The sequence below is a fragment of the Mauremys reevesii genome, linkage group 3 (genome assembly GCF_016161935.1).
Source record: "Mauremys reevesii isolate NIE-2019 linkage group 3, ASM1616193v1, whole genome shotgun sequence".
Taxonomy (NCBI): domain Eukaryota; kingdom Metazoa; phylum Chordata; order Testudines; family Geoemydidae; genus Mauremys; species Mauremys reevesii.
In genome coordinates this window covers 155526791-155545871 of record NC_052625.1, presented here as the reverse complement: position 1 = coordinate 155545871, position 19081 = coordinate 155526791, and positions in this window count along the sequence as shown.

Sequence of the window (19081 nt, the reverse complement as noted above, 5' to 3'; positions counted from 1 at the left end):
TTAATAATTGTTCATTTAAAGTTTTTTTGGGGAAAGAGGGATTTAATGTTTATGGAGAATCCATTCCATGATCTGTGCTGGTCTTTAAGAATACTCAGTATACCAGTTCGTCCATTCCAACTCATTTCGGTCCATTCCAGGTTTTGGTTTTGACTAGAGAGTTGAGTTAGCTACAGAGAAGCTACATGGTCTGTGGAATCTTACTTTAAAACTATATATGGCACCTGTGTGATTCATTCCAGAAGCTCTTAATTAGTTGGGAAATAATAGGTTTCACAGCTGCTTCCTTCCTCCTTCCCTAGCCTGAGGTGAGGAGAAGATGTGAGCATCAGTGCTCCCATCCTTCCTGCCCAGGCCTGAGGGAGGGGAGAAGATCCTGGCAGAGTTCTCCTACCCCAGCCCTGAGAGGGGAAGGAGTATAGATCCTAGCATTGCTAACCCACTTCCTCCTAACCCTCTCCTCCTAAGGATGATTCAGGCAGTATTATCTCACACTTCCTATGCCTGAGAGGAGGGGAGGAGCATAGTAGTGCTATTCCTTCCCCTCCACCCCCCGAAATAAAGTGAAGATTGGTGCAGCACTATCCCTTTTCCTCCCAGGCCTCTGAGGGGGTGAAGTATCCCAGAAAACTTGTGTGGGCCTAGAAGATCCTTGCATTACTGTCCCTCTTCCTCCCAAGCTTGAAAGGGCAGGTGGGGGTGAAAGTCCTGGCAAAGCTGTCCCTTCTCTCATGAATGTGAAGATCCCTGCAGCACTGCTTTGCAGTCTAGGTGGTGAAAGAAGGGAAGATATCAGTGACTGTGCCAATACCCCTCTCAGGTGTGTAGGGATAATGGAAGATCCTAAACTGCTGCTCACCTTCCTCTGGGACATGGAGATTTTAGTGGCACTCCTCACTTAGGCCCAGAGCTGGCTCCAGGGTTTTTGCCGCCCCAAGCGGCGGGGGAAAAAAAAAAAAAAAAAAGCTGCGATCACAATCAGTGGCAGCTCCACTGTGCTGCTTTCTTCTTCGGTGGCAATTCGGCGGCAGGTCCTTCCCTCCAAGAGGGACCGAGGGACCCGCCGCTGAATTGCCACCAAAGAGCCCGATGTGCCGCCCCTTCCCCTTGGCCACCCCAAGCACCTGCTTGCTGAGCTGGTGCCTGGAGCCGGCCCTGCTTAGGCCAGTGAGGATTGAAGAAGCAAACTGAGAGTCCCTCCCTGCCCCAGCCATGCTTGGTGAGAGGGGGCTGTATATCACAATCTCCTTCTTGAATGCACATGGATGGTGAAGGTATAGAGAGCTCTGGTGCAGGCTCCTCTTCACAGATCTACTGCCTGCAGAGATGTACTTAGAGGGTAGAGGGGATTATTTAGTTGATTTAATGAGACAGAAGGCAGTCAGTTTGAATTAACTTGAAAGGGACATGAGTATTAACACATTTTGCTGAAAATGCCTTATGTACCAAGAGGGACATGCTTCCCACCCAAAACAAACAAACCAACAAACAAACGTTTAGACAGTCAAATACTATTTGCGGGAACTCAAGCTTTTGAAAATGTTGGTCACAGAGACTTTGTTGTGTTGGTCAGATCAGAACCAGCTGCTAAGATTTCTCATTCAGGAATTAAACCGTAGTCTTTGATTTTGAAGCTCAAAGAAAGGCCATCAGTAAGTTCATCATGACTTCAAACCCATATGTCTCAGCCTTAGCCTTTCATGGGTGTCTCCAAAGATAGAGACTCTGGCATGCTAGTCAGCTCTGCCTCCTTATCAAAGTCAATAAAACCAAACACACAATTGATTCTGGGGTGTGAACATTTTACTAAACTTCAGTCTCCAACCTCAACTGATAATTCCTCTCACAACCTAAGAGACTGATCTGCAAAGCTGGCAGGCTTAGCTTTATGCTACTTGGCCAGGATGCTGGAATTGGAACTCAGAAAAACTGTTACCCTGGATGAGAGAAAAGCCTGCAGACTATGAGTACCTCATGTCAGGAAAGACAAAACCTCAGCTTTACCCCCGTTTTGCTCCATGTCATCACAGATGAACCAGAACCAGAAACATATATTCTCTGCCTTCTAAGGACGTGTTTGGAAAGACAGAAGGGCTGGTAAAGAATCAATTTTTGTGACAGCTGGAGGGTCCAGCAAGCCTGTCACGTCTAATACAATCAGATTCTGGATTAAATCTCACATAGGCAGTGCTGGTACAGTATACACATGCAAAATTTGGAATCCTCTCAATCCAGGGGAGCATAAGCAACTGCTCTAGCCAGCACGGGCTGTGACATTTGTTACCATTATCTCTGCAGCACATTGGTTCAGAGACAGGCCCTTCATTAAGCACTATTAGGGACAAGCAAAACCTGGAAGTGCCACGTCTCAGATCCTAGGAAGTACTTATCTCTCGTATATGAACAATAACATCGATTTAATTCTCAAATTTATAGAAGAAATATTACAAATGAAATTATGTTTAGCAGTAGGTAAATCAGTTTACTTGAGGACATAAACAGCATGGGCCAGATTTTGGTTCTCAGTTATACTAATGTAAATCTGGAATAACTCTATTGGCATATTGGAGTTACTCTACATTTACATGTGTGTAATTAAGAGCAAAATTTAGTTCACTTTTTCCCTGCCCTAGTATAAACATAGATTTCAATGCATGGTGTATATATAGGTGGAGTAATTTCTTCCTCTTTTATATATGCACCTTGTTCTGTTGTATGTCTGGGTCTTTTTGTTTTCTCTTGCCCTTATAGAAGAGAAAGATCTCAATAGGCACCAGAGAGAGAAGCCAGATAGTGAGCCCTCTTACATCTACTGCCTCCCCATATGTTTTGTATGAGGATATTCCTCATTCTCTGGAACCACTAATGGAAATTTTCTTGTTTGGAACTTTCTTACGGGTTCTCGTCTAACTCTCCTCAGAGGGGAGTTTCTATTACCTGAGGGTTTAGGTTTTAACAATTTCTTACACTTACTCAGAAGAGTGAGTTGTTTCTAACATAGCTATATGTGTCTCACTGTGTTTTTGGATATGTGTGACAAAAATGTATTCATAGGTGCTAGAGCTAGGAGTGCCGGGGTGCTACCGCACGCCCTGGCTTGAAGTTGTTTCCATTATATACAGGGTTTACAGTTTGTTTCAATGGTTCTCCGCACCCCCACTAGAAAATCGTTCCAGCACCCTGAGTATATTACTATACACCTCTACCTCAATATAACGCTGTCCTTGGGAGCCAAAAAATCTTACCCTGTTATAGGTGAAACCGTGTTATATTGAACTTGCTTTGATCCACCGGAGTGCGCAGTCCTTCCTCCCCCCCCCCCCCCCCGGAGCACTGCTTTACCGCGTTATATCCAAATTCGTGTTATATCGGGTCACGTTATATCGAGGTAGTGGTGTATTTCTAATTTTGAGACTCTAAAATCTCTTTATTCCAGGCACTGCAGTTTATTTAAAAAATCAAAGACGCTGGAAAAATAAGACACCTCAAAATGCCACACTGTTATTTTGGGTGTGAAGAATTAATCTCCTCACAGCTGATGTAGCAAAGGTCGAAACACAGAAAATGATACTGCCCATGAATATAACTACTCAATTCACGCCATTCTCAGTAGTCTGAGCAAAAAGAGGGAGAAAATTGGTGAGCCTTTGCATATTTTAATGATCACTGCTCTGAAGCAGAACTCACTATATGTGGAGACTGAGGGGTTTCAGCTTTATTTAAAAATCTCTTTGAAAAGCCAGGCTGGATGGGAGTATCGATTGGTGTGAGCAAGTGTAAAACATGACAGGCTACTCCAATTATATACAAACGGACCAGAGCAGAAGTTAGCCCAACATGTCTCCAATAGGCTGCTGTCACAGACAAGAAGTGGTCTGAAGAGCAGAGTATTGGTAGTATCCTGCCTGCTGCTTTATGCCCAACTTGGCTGATTATTTAATTCTCTAGGGTATGGGTCTGAACAATTTGCGAGTAGGCTGTATGCCATCATAACAGATTGGGCATGAGTCTAAGGAGCTAAGAAACAAATATGTGCATCAAATGTTTTGATTCCCAGTGCTTGAAATAACTCTCTGTCCTGAGCTTCCACGCCTCTTAGAGATAGGATAGGTGCCAGGAAATTGTAGACAATTTAAAAAAGGGAACATAACTTCCATAGCTACATGGAGCTTGAATTTGACCTCATTAAACCAGGTGACGTGATGGTCATGGGGAGAGAGTTAGTAAAATCATGTTTCCCGACTCTTTTGTCTCTTCATTGAAAGGCACTGGGGAAAAGGTCAAAACATGCTTTCTTAGACTTGCCAGATATGACAGTGAATCAGCGAGCTCTGTGTGAAAATCTGTTCCATGGCCTTCTGCAGTATTCTGAGTAAGAGGAAATACATGTATTATGAGTAGACTCCTCTGTGACAAAGACACAGACAATTTTCCTTGTATAAAAAAGTAAACTATTCGTGTATGCATGCTAAGTGGCTATTATTTTGGAAGAGTTTCATTACTGTATGGGTAATAGAATGAGGGGACAAACACATCTTTACACAGAGTGGTAGAGTCTAGTCCTTACTCAGGTTGTATAGTACCAGCACTTTACCACGTGAGTAGCTCTAAACAGCCAGATTCAGCTACCTTTACTCACATTAAGTAGCACCTTACTATTGAACTGTGCTATTGCAATCTGTGATGCTACTCCCAAAGTCAGACAATACTTACTGTGAGTAAGACTAAGGCTACGGTTCTGTCATGGAAGTCACAAATTCCACAATTTTCTGGAACCTTCGTGACTTCTTCTGTGGCAGGACTGGAGCAACCGTCAGCCCCAGAGCTGCTGGAGCAGCGGCTGCCAGAACAGCTAACCAGTGGCCAGCACCAGGGCCACAGGAACAGCTGACTGGCAGCCAGCCCCAGGGCCCTCGGGGCAGTGGCTGGGATTGGGTCAGCCCCCCTGGGGGATGGAGCAGCAGTAGTTAGCCCCGTTACAAGAGCAGCAGCAGATCTGGAGCAGCTGCATGCCACAGCAGTGCTCTGTTTCTACCCCTTTTCCCCCCAGGGTATTTGTAGTAAAAGTCAGGGACAGGTTACAGGCTTCCATCAAGTTTCGTTTATTGCCTGCAACCTGTCTGTGACTTTTACTAAAAATACCTGTGCCAGAATTGTAGCCTTAAGTAAGACTAGAACAACTGAGTCCATTGAAATCAATGAAGCTAGCTGATAAGCACAGTACTGTTCAGCATAAGGGGGCAGAATCTGGCTAAGAGAAGGCATAACACAAATGGACTGTATCTTTTCTTTCAGATATTAATGCCCAATGATTCCCTCTTCATGGATTAATTACCTCTGTGTGCTAAAAAGCTAGAAGACTCTGATTTCATCATAGGAAACAGCCACTTTCTTTTCTCCTGTCAGTGAAGTGCCCCTCCTGTTATCTTAAAGTTAAAAAGAAGAGCCATACAGCATTTCGTATCCAACTATTTAGAGGGTGTAAAGTAGTAAAGTTGTGAACAACTCAATAGCCTCTTTGTTAGGCATAATCCACTCTGGCTACATAAGACTTCTGATGAAATATTTTATTATTTTCTTCCCCCAAACAGTCAATCACAATTGTTGCTCCTATCAACAAATACTGCCATGACGCAGCCACTAAAATCAGTTTTCCACTCCTGCACTAAGTTGTACTTAAAGCTATGTATGCAAAATAAATTTGTACATCCCCAGTGTTTTCCTACTGTTAATCATTTTTATTTTTTTTAGTGAGGACCTAGTGGAATTGGAGACTTCAAGAAATCTAAATCATCCTGAAAAGCAATTTGCCACGCTGCCTGAAGACATGTTTTCAATCAATGTGTCCTTCCTGCAATGATTTATGGATTAGAAACATGGATGATCTTTAAGAAAGAAAGAAACTGCAACTAAATGGAGATTAATATAAAAGGGTGCATGCTGAGAATAGCACAGAGACACAAGAAAAAAAAATGGGTGCCTTTGACAGGGAAGCAGCATGCAAGACTCATTGGAAAATAAAAAGTATATGGTCGTGGGCCAGACACTGTGCAGGACAATATGATACTAGGTACAGCAGATGAAGTTAATGACACAGGGAAACCTAAACAGAAAGCAATGGTGAGGCAGACATAGAAATTGAGAGGAGTGATGAAATACAGTGGCAGTCAGCTGCAAGATGGGACTGCATAGGCCCGAGACAACACATACATGATACTGTATACACAAAACCTGCTATACACCAGTGCATTAGCTGATGTTGCAAACAACAACTAAAACTTACTTACCAGGCATTTCATGGTTGCTGGAAATGCTTTCAAAAGAGCCAATGTTCTGGGGAAATGGTGCACTTTTGTAGATAACAAATAATGAAAAATGCCCTAAACAAATAGGAGAGTTAATTCAGGATGATGGACTAATGTTTGAATTTAGTTTTCCATAGCTCTTAGTGTGTAGGTAGAGTAACTGGAATAACCTTTTCTAAGTTTATTATTATTCATCTAGTATTAATTTATATAGCAACATAGGTATTACATAAACCTGATAATTTGCAGACAGATCTAAAGAAAAGTCCCTGTCCCGAGATTAATTTACAATCCAAGTCAATCTTGGAAAATTTTTCTCCATGCAGGCTAGCATTAGAAAGAGTGGTTACACTGAAAACAACAACCATGTTCCACAAGCTTGCTGCTACTGCCTGTTTCCACACTGGTACTACACTCAGTTGTGTTAGATGCAAAGCCTTCTGAGGGGTGCATGCCCCGGTTCATAGAACCGCTGAAAACTGAGCTGTTCTGTGAGAGAACTTGTCTGTCCCTTCTGGGGACTGAGAGTGGAAAGATGATAAACCCAGGCACTCAGACAATTCGGTAGTTCCACGTAGCAATGCTCATTTCAGTATCTGGCCTACCTCTCAAATGGTGTCAAGGCATGAAACTCACATAGACTGATGACTTGCACCCACTAGTGGCACTTTTAAGACAGCAACTGTCATTTTGTTGAGAGGCCACAGCAGCAGGGCTGCAAGGTGGCAATGGGTGTTCCTGCAGAGGCTTGTTCTGAAAAATGCAGAGGCTTGATGTCAAACAGAGAGCATGCCAACCACATGCAAAGATGGAGGACAGGTCTCACCAATATCTGTGGCGCTAGTGCATGCTCTCATGTCAGAAGTAGTTCCCTTTACTGAGTGGTGGTTGTGGACCAGGCCCACACACACATGGTGGTAGGACTACATTGGCTTGGAGACATGGGATTTCCACCAATGCAACCAGCTCTTTCATATGAGTCAGGCCATCTTCTTGGAGCTGTGCGAGGACTTTGTGCCAGCCCTAGAACAGAAAAACAAAAAAGACAATACCAGTCTGGAAGCATGTTGCTTCCAGACCGGAAGCACCCTCAGGATGCTGGCCATCCTAGATGGTGACAGACCTGTGGGTAATCAGTTTGTGGTTGGCAAGTCAACCGTGGGTGTGGTGGTGACAGCTGTTTGACAGTCCAAGTTCTGAGACACCTGGCTCAGCCATGGCTGCCAGGCATTCTAGGTTCCTGGCAGATGGAATGGAGGGAGTCAGGAGCCTAGCAGCTCTGGGAGTCATGGCTGAGCTGGGAGCCTTAGAGATTGGGCTCCCGAGGTCAATTAGGTTTAGAAATTTTCAAATGAAATTAGAATAGTTTTAACGTTTTAGATTTTCCTTTCTGTGGGAAATTTAGGAAATTTTACTTTTTGTTCTGAAAAAGAAGATATTTTCCCAGCGTTTTAGAATCCTTGGCAGTGGAAAGTAGGCAGGGTCACCCAAATAGTTTCAGCCCCCCTAAAATGTATGTGCCATCAATGGCATCAGCACAGTTTTGCTCATTTGTTCAGTCAGCAATTATTTCAGCGCCATTGCTGCAAATGCACTTGGACTGCAGTGCATTTATCATCATGTATTTCATATGGATATTTGTGAGGAAGAGGGAATATTTTGATTATGACCCAGTACCTACCTGCTGGTCCCGGTACCTACTTTCTGGTCCCAGAGCTGAGTCCCATAGAATTATGCTAATACATCATGGCCATGGTATGCTCTCATAGACTTGATTTGTATATGGAGTGAAATAGTGATTTAAGGTGAGGTAGGATGCTGAACCAGGCTCAGGTATTAAATATTCTCCATGAACATCTTTTTATTCACAAGAAGGCAGAGATGGAGGTATAATTTAAAATAAACTTAATTGCAAGGTTTCAGCCAGTGCATATTTTGCAACACATCCTCCCTGGATCTCCTCCTGCTGTAGTACAGATTCACTAGCCTTTGGGTCACTGTCAGGGGTCTCCTTTGTGCTTGCATAACCAACATGCTTCCATTGCAGCTTTTAGCTGTAAATAAGGAAAGGAACAGTGAGAAGGATAAATAATTTCTTGGTTTTGCTCTGCGGTACTGTGTGTGCCTACAGACTTTCTGGAGCCAGACAGGGTGATTCTGCTGGATGAGCCACAATCATCCAGAAATAGGGCTCTAGTGGGCACTAGGTGTGCTCATTAGCTGAGTGAAGCTACTTGAGTGATTTCCATTGTGGGCAAGCAGTATGGCAGCACACACCCAGAGTCACTCTCTAAGAGTGGAACCAATGAGAACTCAAGGAGAAGAGTTTATAAATAGAAGAAGTGGGAGCCAGACTGAAGAACCCAGTGGTGAAGAAAGGTCTGCTGAAAGGATTGTGTTCCAGAGACTTTGCCATTTTTGTTGGATTTAGTCTACAGACTCCCTCACCCTGCTGAAGAAGAAGAAGAGGACTAGATTTTCTGTGCAAATTTCAGACTGATATTGTAGGGACTCAAGGGAAGTTTGAAGGAGGCTGTGGGATTGTCACTTTCCCTCCAGATTTTAAATGACTAAAGCGAGTTTAGACGCCATTCCACAGAGACTGAGAAGAGTAAATCTTCCCAGAGAAGAGCCCTAGAGAATTGTGTGTATATGAGCATGCATAATTATATTTTCAGTTTGAACATGTGGCAGAAACTCCCCTAAGAGTGTTTTCTTTAAAAGTGTTGTTATTCACAACAGTCACAACCGTTTCATAGGTTAGAAGTAAACTGTTACGAAGATGAGCAATATATATTTTTTTCCTTTCGAGATTTGCTTACACGTTTTTTCTCTCTGAAATTTACCTCTGTATTATATATAAACACTAAGGTCCTGAATAGATTAAACTCTGGTCTGAACCTCAGCAGAGAGGTAAACTGAGGTATGGAAAAGGGAAAGAAATATTATACCAAATATTTGAATAGTGCATTCCCCAAACCTGTTATACCTGCTTTTTGTCACCACCATTTCAGGGACTAGAAAACATGAAAAAATAAACTATAATGTTTGTGTCCCTGGTAAGTAACATAATTATATATCCTTTCAAATAACCACAAAGCAGAAATTGCAAATTCTCTCTCAGATACATCCTACTGATAAATTCAAAGTCCAGATGAAACTATTATAATCATGTTGTCTGATCTCCTAAATAACACAGGATATGTACCCTGAACCAGTAATTTCTGCATCAAGTCTATAGTTTCTGCCTGAGCTATAGCATATGTTTTAGAAAGACATCCATTCTTGATGTAAAGACTTCAAAAGATGGAGAATCCCTAGTTAAGGTATTCCAATGGTTAATTACTCACTATTAAAAACTTATTCTTGCTTCAGCTTTCAACCAAGGAATCTTGTTATGCCTTTTTGGGGTATATTACCTATCAGAAATAAAAATCTTTAAAATTAAATGGAAGACTGTGACGGGATGCATCAGCTCTTCACTGGTGCAGCAGGGGTTAACCCTTCTCTCTGGGCCATATCAGCCTCACGACCGAGACAAACATAACATGGCAAGTCTGACAATAAGCAATGGATGGGCAAAACCACACTAGAGGATGTAACAACAGAAACCTGAGATATGGTGTGAGCAGGCAGTATACATACCCATGCAGCAAGGCCCATTTGTTTTCCCTAGCTGTGAGGGACAGTGATGACTGGTGGAAGATTTAAAAAAAATCTTAAATATGGTTATTACATAGGTATATTCTGAGGTGAAAGGGAACTCCTGGTGTAACGTGTTTTTAAAATATGTCATGGAGCACTGGATCAATGGCTAAGCAGATGTTTATGGATTGAGCATAAATTGAGAGAAATAATAAACAGTAAATAAACAAAGAGGAGAACTCTGCATCCCTAAGCAGAGTCAGAGCTGCCCCAGCCACAGCAATGCTAGGAACTCTTTCTTCTCCTCCTCCGTAGAGCCCATTCAGGACTCAAGTCTCAAAAGCTCCTGTGGTTGCAAGAGCATCTGGTTTTCAGGCTCCTTGTGGTGTTTCCTTCTCCCTCGTTATAAGCAAGTTCCATGGTTCCCTGGACACAATTCGTATCCTAGGAAGACTCAAAAGTGTTCCCAGACTCCTTTTTAGACAAATGGTAGCAATAGGTAATTGAAGGGACTGGTGGTTCCCTCTACATTCTGAGTGAACATCTTTATGGCTCACTTTTAGGATCCTCAAGTCCCTTCATTTTTTATGAACCTCATGGTGATCATGGACTGCCCCAGTGTATGTCTGCAGCCCAGACTTCACTTTGGGCCCAAACATCTACACTGCAATTTTCCAGCCCTGCGATCCGAGTCCCACGAGCCTGAATTAGCTGACATAGGCCAGCCATGGGTGTTTTAGTGCAGTGTAGACATACCCATCAGTTTTAGGTTGCAGTTGTGGCCATAGAAGTCTCTCTAGGAGCTCTCTGGAAGAGCTCCCTAGGTAACCCAGTTTGCTGCCCAGCCTTAGGAATGTAGATAGTTTGTTTCGACACACCAAAGTCTATGCTCTCCTGTTAAGGTGTCACCCCCACTCTGAACTTTAGGGTACAGATATGGGGACCTGTATGAGATAACCCCTAAGCTTATTTACCAGCTTAGATCTAGTAGCTGCAACCACCAAATAGTTTAAACAAACGTTTATGGGAGAGTCATTTGGAAACTCTGTCTTCCTACCTAATATTTCCCCAGTCTTTATCCCCCTTTTTCTGGCAGGATTGAGACTGATTCACCTCCCACCAATTCCTGGTGAGCACAGATCCAAAAAATCCTTGGATCTTAAAACAAGGAAAAATCAATCAGGTTCTTAAAAGAAGACTTTTAATTAAAGGAAAAAGGGATAAAAGAAATACCTCTGTGAGATTAGCATGCAAGCTACTCTCACAGACAACAGATTCAAAACACAGAGGATGTCCCTCTGGGCAAAAAGACACCCAATTTGATTCTTAGTTACACAAAGACACCCAATTTGATTCTCCCACTATGCAAAAACGAAGTCACAAAAGAAAATAAACAATCTAATACATTCCTTCTCTAAACACTTACTAGTTTTAAGAAATATTAGATGGCTGATTCCTGGATCCTTCACTCCGGCACAAACTTTTCTGAACAGACCAAAGACTGATTTCCCTCCTCCCTCTTTGAAAACATCTTGTCCCCACCATTGGTTCCTCTGGTCAGGTGTCAGCTAGGCTATGTGAACTTCTTAACCCTTTACAGGTAAAAGAGGAATTAACCCTTAACTGTCTGTTTATGACACCTCCTGTCACACTGTCTGGACTGGCTCACGACTGAGGGTGCCAACCTCAGGGCAGATTGTCAACAAGCAGGGCAGAGACCCCATATTGGCTGTATGTTCTATGATTAGATTTAATCAACCCAGTAAAAAGGGTGAACTCCTAAAGCATTATAACAGTCTTACCACTGAGTCACAGACAGTCCCCTTGGACAATCTAGTCTATCTTGCCACCCAGGCAATTTGGACTTAGTGATAGTTGGTTGCTGTACACCCAAGATCACAAAATATGCAGGTCGCTTGCAGTCCCAATAGACCAGTCACTTACCCCAGGTCAGTTTGTACCTCAGATCTCACACCAAAGACAATGCTTGCAGCCAATCCTGTAATAAACTAACTAAAGATTTATTAACTAGGAAAAAGAAATGAGAGCATTATGATGATTGGGTAAGACAAGCAAACATACACAAATGAGTTACAAGCTATGGTTTTAAAATGTGACTGAGTTGTAGTAATCTGTCAACTCTGAATGTCCTTAGGACTAACCAAAATTGAGCCCGGGGCTCACTGCTTCTATTTCATAGCTCCAGGCATGTCAGAGTCCAAACAGCAAAATAACAGAGAGAGATCCAAAATTTTCTTGTCAGCTGTTTTTATTTCCTTCTTCCAGAATTCAAGCTGATGGGATAAGTCCTTTGGCATATAGACTCTTCGGCAATTTAAAAAAATTTTGTATTGTGATGTCCTACAATGGCCCAGAGTCCTGTGGCACCGTATAGACTAACAGACGTATTGGAGCATGAGCTTTCGTGGGTGAATACCCACTTCGTCGGCTGCATCTGACGAAGTGGGTATTCACCCACGAAAGTTCATGCTCCAATATGTCTGTTAGTCTATATGGTGCCACAGGACTCTTTGCAGCTTTTACAGATCCAGACTAACACAGCTACCCCTCTGATACAATGGCCCACTTAGTTTTGCTAGGGCTTCTCAATGGTTAGGAGACAATTCCTCCTGACAGGTTCACAGTTTCGGAGCAAACATTTTTTACAGTTACAAAGCAAAATATTAAATATCACCTAATAGCATGTGATAAAATTAGTATAGATAAGCTTAATGTATGCAGCAACATACTAGCATTTCATGAAGTCTAAACACTAAACATCTTGTTACAACGTCAATACCCATCTTAAACTTACTAACACACAGGTGAAACAGACTAGTGTCCAGCAATGAATTTGTCAGTGCTCAGCTGTGGTTGCAAGCCCTGGTAAGAGCTGGCACCTGGTTTGCAAGCATCACAGCTCCCAGCCAGACTTTTGAAGAGCTGTTCTTGGTCTCAGGTTTTAGCCAATGAATCACTTAGGGTATGCCTACACTACAATGGAAGCCCAGGGCTAGTTGTACTGGAGTTAGTAGATCCTGGGTTTGTTAACCTTGGGCTTGAATGCCTACATATATTTGTAAGCCCAGTTAGGAATTTTTGAGCCCAGCATCCCAACCTGTGCAATGTGACTGTGCACCAAATTTGACTGTTCAGAGGACAAAGAAAGTTGGGATACTTATGATGCACTCTCAGAGCACAAGTCAAGCTGGGTTGTGTCTACACTACAAAGCAATGGGGCTTGAGCCCTGGGTCCAGGCTTGACTCAGACTCAGACCCTCCTGGGTTCAAGCCATGGTTTAACACAGTTTGTGTGTAGATGGAAGCAGAGGTTAATCTTGAGCCTGAGTTTGAACACCGGGCTTACATTACAGTGTAGCCATCCCCTTAGTCTGTCAAGCACTGAGAAAAGGAGTGTAGCTACAGCCCTGAAGAAGGAAACTAACCTCAAATCCCCCACCAGTTCTTCTCTCATGATTCCCAGCTAGGCCAAAACAGCAGTCTGCAGGGTCTCCTAATCAGTGGCTCTCTGGGGTTCATTACATTGACTGACACCTCTCCTGTCATGACACAGGACAAATAATAATACCTATCTTTTACATAGTACTTTATATCAGCAGAACTCAAAGCACTCCATAATCTTTAATGAACTGATCCTCCCAACGCCCCTGTGAGATAGGGAAGTGCTGTTACCCCTGTTTTACATATGGGGAACTGAGGCTGCCTCAGAGGTGCTAAGTGACTTGTCCAAAGTCACACAGGAAGCCTGCGATAGAACAGAGAATTGAATCCAGGTCTCCTATTGTCTAGGCTGGCACCCTAATCACTGAACCCTCCTTCCTTTCAACAGGTTGCCAACACTTCCTTCTCATACTCGCCAGCAATAGCTGCCTGCCCAGAGGAGACTGGGTAAGGCTGTGGGTCATCTTGTGGTTCCATCTTATCTCGAAAAGGACTTACTGCCAGCTTGGGCAGCGCACCTATGTTAATGAATCTCGCATCAGTCGTTAATTCTGGAACAGCTGTAGCCTAAGTCTGCTGTCATTCCTGTTGGGCTTGCTCTTCATTCCTAAATTGCAGCAGGGTTTGCTGCTGCTACAGTGGATGTAGTCATTTCTGCTATGCCATGATCCATTTCTAGGACCTCTTCCATTTCCCTTCTTGTGAAGAGGGAGATTTCAACCAAGCTCACATCGCATGTAAGCAGTCCTGCTCCAAATCAAGACTATATTTTGTCTGATGTCAAATTTACCCCTCTTTTTGGAGTTTGGCTTTATTGGCAACTCAGAAACAGATCACAAAGCTCAGTCTAAGCTTTTTCCATCCATCTGCATCCCTAAATTCATAGATTTTTTTTTAAAGCAAGAAGCAACTATCTTCATCATCTAGTCTGACCTCCTACATAAAACAGCCCATATAATTTCACCCCATAATTCCTGCATCATGCCCATAACTTCCTGTTGAGTTAGAGCATATCTTTGAGAAAGATTTCCAATCCTGCTGTAAAGATGTCAAGCAATGGAGAATCTACCATATCCCTATGTCTGTAGACCTTGGCACCCTGTTATGTATTGACATATAAACATTTCATCAATCCCTTTTTATATTTATATTATTTGGGGACAGTGTCAAGAAAGAAGGGAGGAATGGAGTTCAGTATTGGAATGCTAATGAAAGAAGCAAGTTTGAGCAGGAATTGTAAGGAGGAGAATGAGGTTGATGGCATATAGTCTCTGGGCAGATGTTCCAGATATAAAGGACAGCAGCCAACAAGGCAGGGAGTCATTTTTGGGAGAAAGAATCCTAGGGAGCTACAAGAAAAGCTGAAGTGAAAGAGTGTAGGGACGTGGTGCGGGCAGGAGGAGACAAGCAGAGATGAGGTAAAGGCAGCAGCATAGTTGGGTACTGCTGTTTCAAAAGTGCACTGCAGAGTCTGAGTTGGATGTGGAAGGAGAGGCAAGTGAGGAAGGCGATCTCTTCATAACATCCTTTTTTTTATAATGAATCCGTTGACCAAGATTAATAAAGCTAATTTCAATAATCTCTTTACAGTTAAGGGTTTCACTCTGTACCAGCCTGAAGTGTCAGCTGCATTAGCCAAATGGAAAAGTAATCATTCATAGCCCAAAGTAGCAGTAACTACCTCCGGCCACTTATATAGAAGATCACTTTTCAAAATGCTTCAGTTTCAGAAATAAAGGGGTAGTTATCATGGATATTTTAAGGAGCCTATTGTCTGCATATCTGAGCAGTGGACACAGTGATGCAATATCACATCTTAACAAAATGGTGCAATTTCTCTCCATTCCCCTATGTAAATGATGTGTATTAATTTAAATGTCATCAAGAGTAATGAGGGGGGGGGCTGGTTTGACCTTAATTCATAAGGGGAAGGAGATCATGCTACAGAATGATTTTGCTCTCATTACTATATCACAGAAACATCTATATTGCAGTACATGGTATATAAGCCCCTATGGATAACTCCAGATTCATAAGTACTTTGAGTGAATGTTTTACAATGTTTAGGGAAGATAAACGTATCTTCATAAGACATAATTTCTCATTTGGGGACCAATCTTGCCACCTTCAGTTGTTATTAATCAGACAAAACTCCCATTTATTGTCTCAATGGAAATTTCCACTAAGTAGGGCTACAGAATTTGATTCTTGATAAGCAACTAATACAATGCTATAAAAATGTTAGTCTTTTACATTTAGGTATTAGGTATGATTGTATTAGGTATGATTTTGAGAGAGGGGTGAGTAATGGAAGTGTTTTAGTACACAGGGGGAGCCAGGGGCATGAATACAAGAATATACTAATGCAGCTGGAATAGATCTTATATTGTATGACTGTTGCTACTTATTTATTACTGCTGGAAGAATGATGCAAAACATGAACAGTACAATGAATTGTATATATGCCCCCACAATTCAGCTGGCAGATCAATATCAGGGTTTTTTTGAGTGAGAGGAGATTTTCTATGCCTGCACTTAGTTTGCCAATGCAAATGCACAGCTGGCATCACCAACACTCTTTATGCCCCACTCACTCTTCATTCTCCAGTTTGTAAAATATATATTTTAAATGAAAACCTGGATGCTGGTGTTTCCTCCCCAATAGTTCCAACTTCCAGTGCCAAAATGTTCTCTAGAATAGCAGTGGAACACTTGCCATCTATTTTATTTTATTTTATGTTTTGCTTCAGCCTGACCCCATGGTAAGATTGCCAAATAAAGAACTCAACTGCATTGGTAAGCTTAGAAAAATTACAAGCAATAAATAATTGAATGCCTTTCCTATATGGAACAGAATTGAAATATCCAGTTCATAGAAATAAGTTGTTTCTGGTTTCCCACCCTTCACCAAGAGGCAAAGATACTGACATAGTGTTATATCGTTGGGGGGCAGCCGGTTTAGGAAGAAATCACTTGAGGCCAGACAGCTAACAAAACTACCATTTTATTTACAGACACAGAGCTCACCCAACCGGCCGAAACCGGCTGGGCTATCCCCTAATAATCTAACTCAGTTGCCATAGGAACAAAAACCATGACAACCAAATACACAACATATTCCTCCCCCCCAATAAGAACATCCCCTAAATAAAACACACACTAGACTAGAGAAGGAGGGTAGACTGCCTCCATTCCCGGCTAAACCCTGGGGATTATTTTGCCCCATAACCGTGGGTTCGCCCTAGCTAAAGGTCCAGCCGATGAGGAGGCCTTCTGTCTCTAGGTGGATTACGGCGAACTTCTGGTGGTGTTGCACCTGAAAGTACCATGGGCTCTGGGTCCGCAGGACGAACAGGGGAGGAGGTGGTATCAGCTCGTGCTGGGCAAAGGGGTATCTCAGCCGCCGGCAGTAATGGAGGAGAACAGTCAGAAACAGGTGATTTGTGATTCGGTGTCTCACCAGAAGTGGTGAAGTCAGACCCCTCAACTGCAGATGTGTCCTGAGGACTGGCATGACCTGGCAACAGCTGATCTACATGTCGCCGCCAGGTAAGATTCTCTGCAGTCCAGACTGTGTAGGAAACAGGTCCTGTTTGAGTGATGATTGTGCAGGGACCCATTTAGCTCTGAAAGTATAATTCCGAGCCAAAACTGGCTGTCCCGGGCTAAAGGTTCGCTCTTTTGCTCTGGGTGCTCGTCTGATAACTTGATTTTGCTGCTGATGTTGCACAATTTGTCGGGGTTCAGAAGGTTTCAGCAGATCAAAGCAAGTGCGCAGCTGTCGTCCCATCATTAGAAAGGCCGGAGATGCGTGGGTCGTAGCATGAGGTGTGTTTCTGTAGGAAAGTAAGAAGGTATCCAGACGCTTTTGAATGGAGTGTTGTCCCCTTGCTGATTTCAAAGCGTGTTTCATTGTCTGCACAAATCTTTCAGCTAATCCGTTGGTGGATGAATGATATGGTGCTGACGTGATATGGTGTATCCCGTTTGCCTTCATAAAATTTTGAAACTCCTGAGAGACGAACTGCGGTCCGTTGTCGCTCACAAGTTGTTCTGGCAGACCAAAATGACTAAAGAGTCCTCATAGTTTTTGGATAGTACTCTCTGCAGTAGTGGACTGCATTATAGAGACTTCTGGCCATTTAGAATGGGCATCTATTGCCACCAAGAACATGCTTCCTTCAAGGGGGCCAGCGAAGTCAATGTGAATACGTTGCCACGGGTTTTCAGGCCAGTCCCATGGGTGTAGGGGTGCCCACTGGGGTGCATTCCTCACACCCTGACATGACATACAAGCTTTTGCCTTCTCTTCAATAGCACTGTCCAATACAGGCCATCAAAAATAGCTTCGTGCAATTTCCTTCATGCGCACTATTCCACAGTGACCGGAATGTAGCTGTTCTAACATCTGTGATCTCAGTGGTGGTGGAATAATGGCACGTCTCCCCCACAACAAACAACCAGATTGGACCAATAACTCCGTCCTCCTGGACATGTATGTAACAAGGTCGGGTGAGACCGGAGAGGTTTGTCGAGATTTTCCATGCATCACCAGGTCCATAACTTGGGACAATACTGGGTCAACGCGAGTTGCCTTCTTTATCTGAGTAGCAGTGATGGGTGTATTCTCTACCTGTTCAAAGTAGAAGATTTCCTTTTGGGCACTACCTTGATGTTTGACCGGCAAAGGCAACCTTGAGAGGCCATCTGCATTGCCATGCAGAGTGGATTTCTGATATTTGATTTCATATGTGTGTGCTGAAAGTAACAATGCCCAACGTTGCATACGACTAGCAGCTAATGGGGGAATGCCTGTGTAGGGTCCAAAAATTGACGTCAGAGGTCGATGGTCTGTGAGAAGAGTAAACTTTCGCCCAAACAGGTACGGATGAAACTTCCGAATTCCAAAAACAATTCCTAATGCCTCACGTTCGATTTGGGCATAGTTTCTGCTTTGCTTAGAGTGCGTGAAGCAAAAGCAATAGGTCTCTCTTCTCCCGAAGGCATAATGTGTGACATGACTGCTCCCACTCCATAAGGGGAGGCATCGCAGGCCAATTGTAGGGGTAAGGATGGATCAAAGTGCGTTAGAACTTCAGAATTTAGCAATGCATCCTTAGCTTTGTTAAATGCAACATCACAGGCTTCAGTCCACTTCCAGGCCTTGTTCTGCCCAAGGAGCTCATGAAGTGGATTTAACAGTGTGGCTAACTGTGAGATGAACTTTCCATAATAGTTCAGTAGTCCTAGAAATGAGCGCAGCTGGCTTACATTTCGAGGTGGGGGAGCCTCCACAATAGCTTTAACTTTTGCAGGGGCCTTATGAAGACCTGCAGAATCAATGATGTGTCCCAAATATTCAACAGAGGGCTTGAAGAATTCACACTTGTCTTTGCGAACTCGTAGGCCATACTCTTCCAGTCTTTGTAGGGTAGCCTCTAAATTCTTTAAGTGATCCTCTTCATTTCTTCCAGTGACCAGGATATCATCCAGATAGCACTGAACTCCTGACAAGCCACACAAGATCTGGTCCATAGCCCTCTGGAACAGGGCGGGAGCAGACGTTATTCCGAAGGGTAGGCAACAGTATCGATAAAGCCCCTTATGAGTCACAATAGTCAACAGCTCTTGGGACTTTTCATCGACGTGCATCTGTAAATATGCTTGAC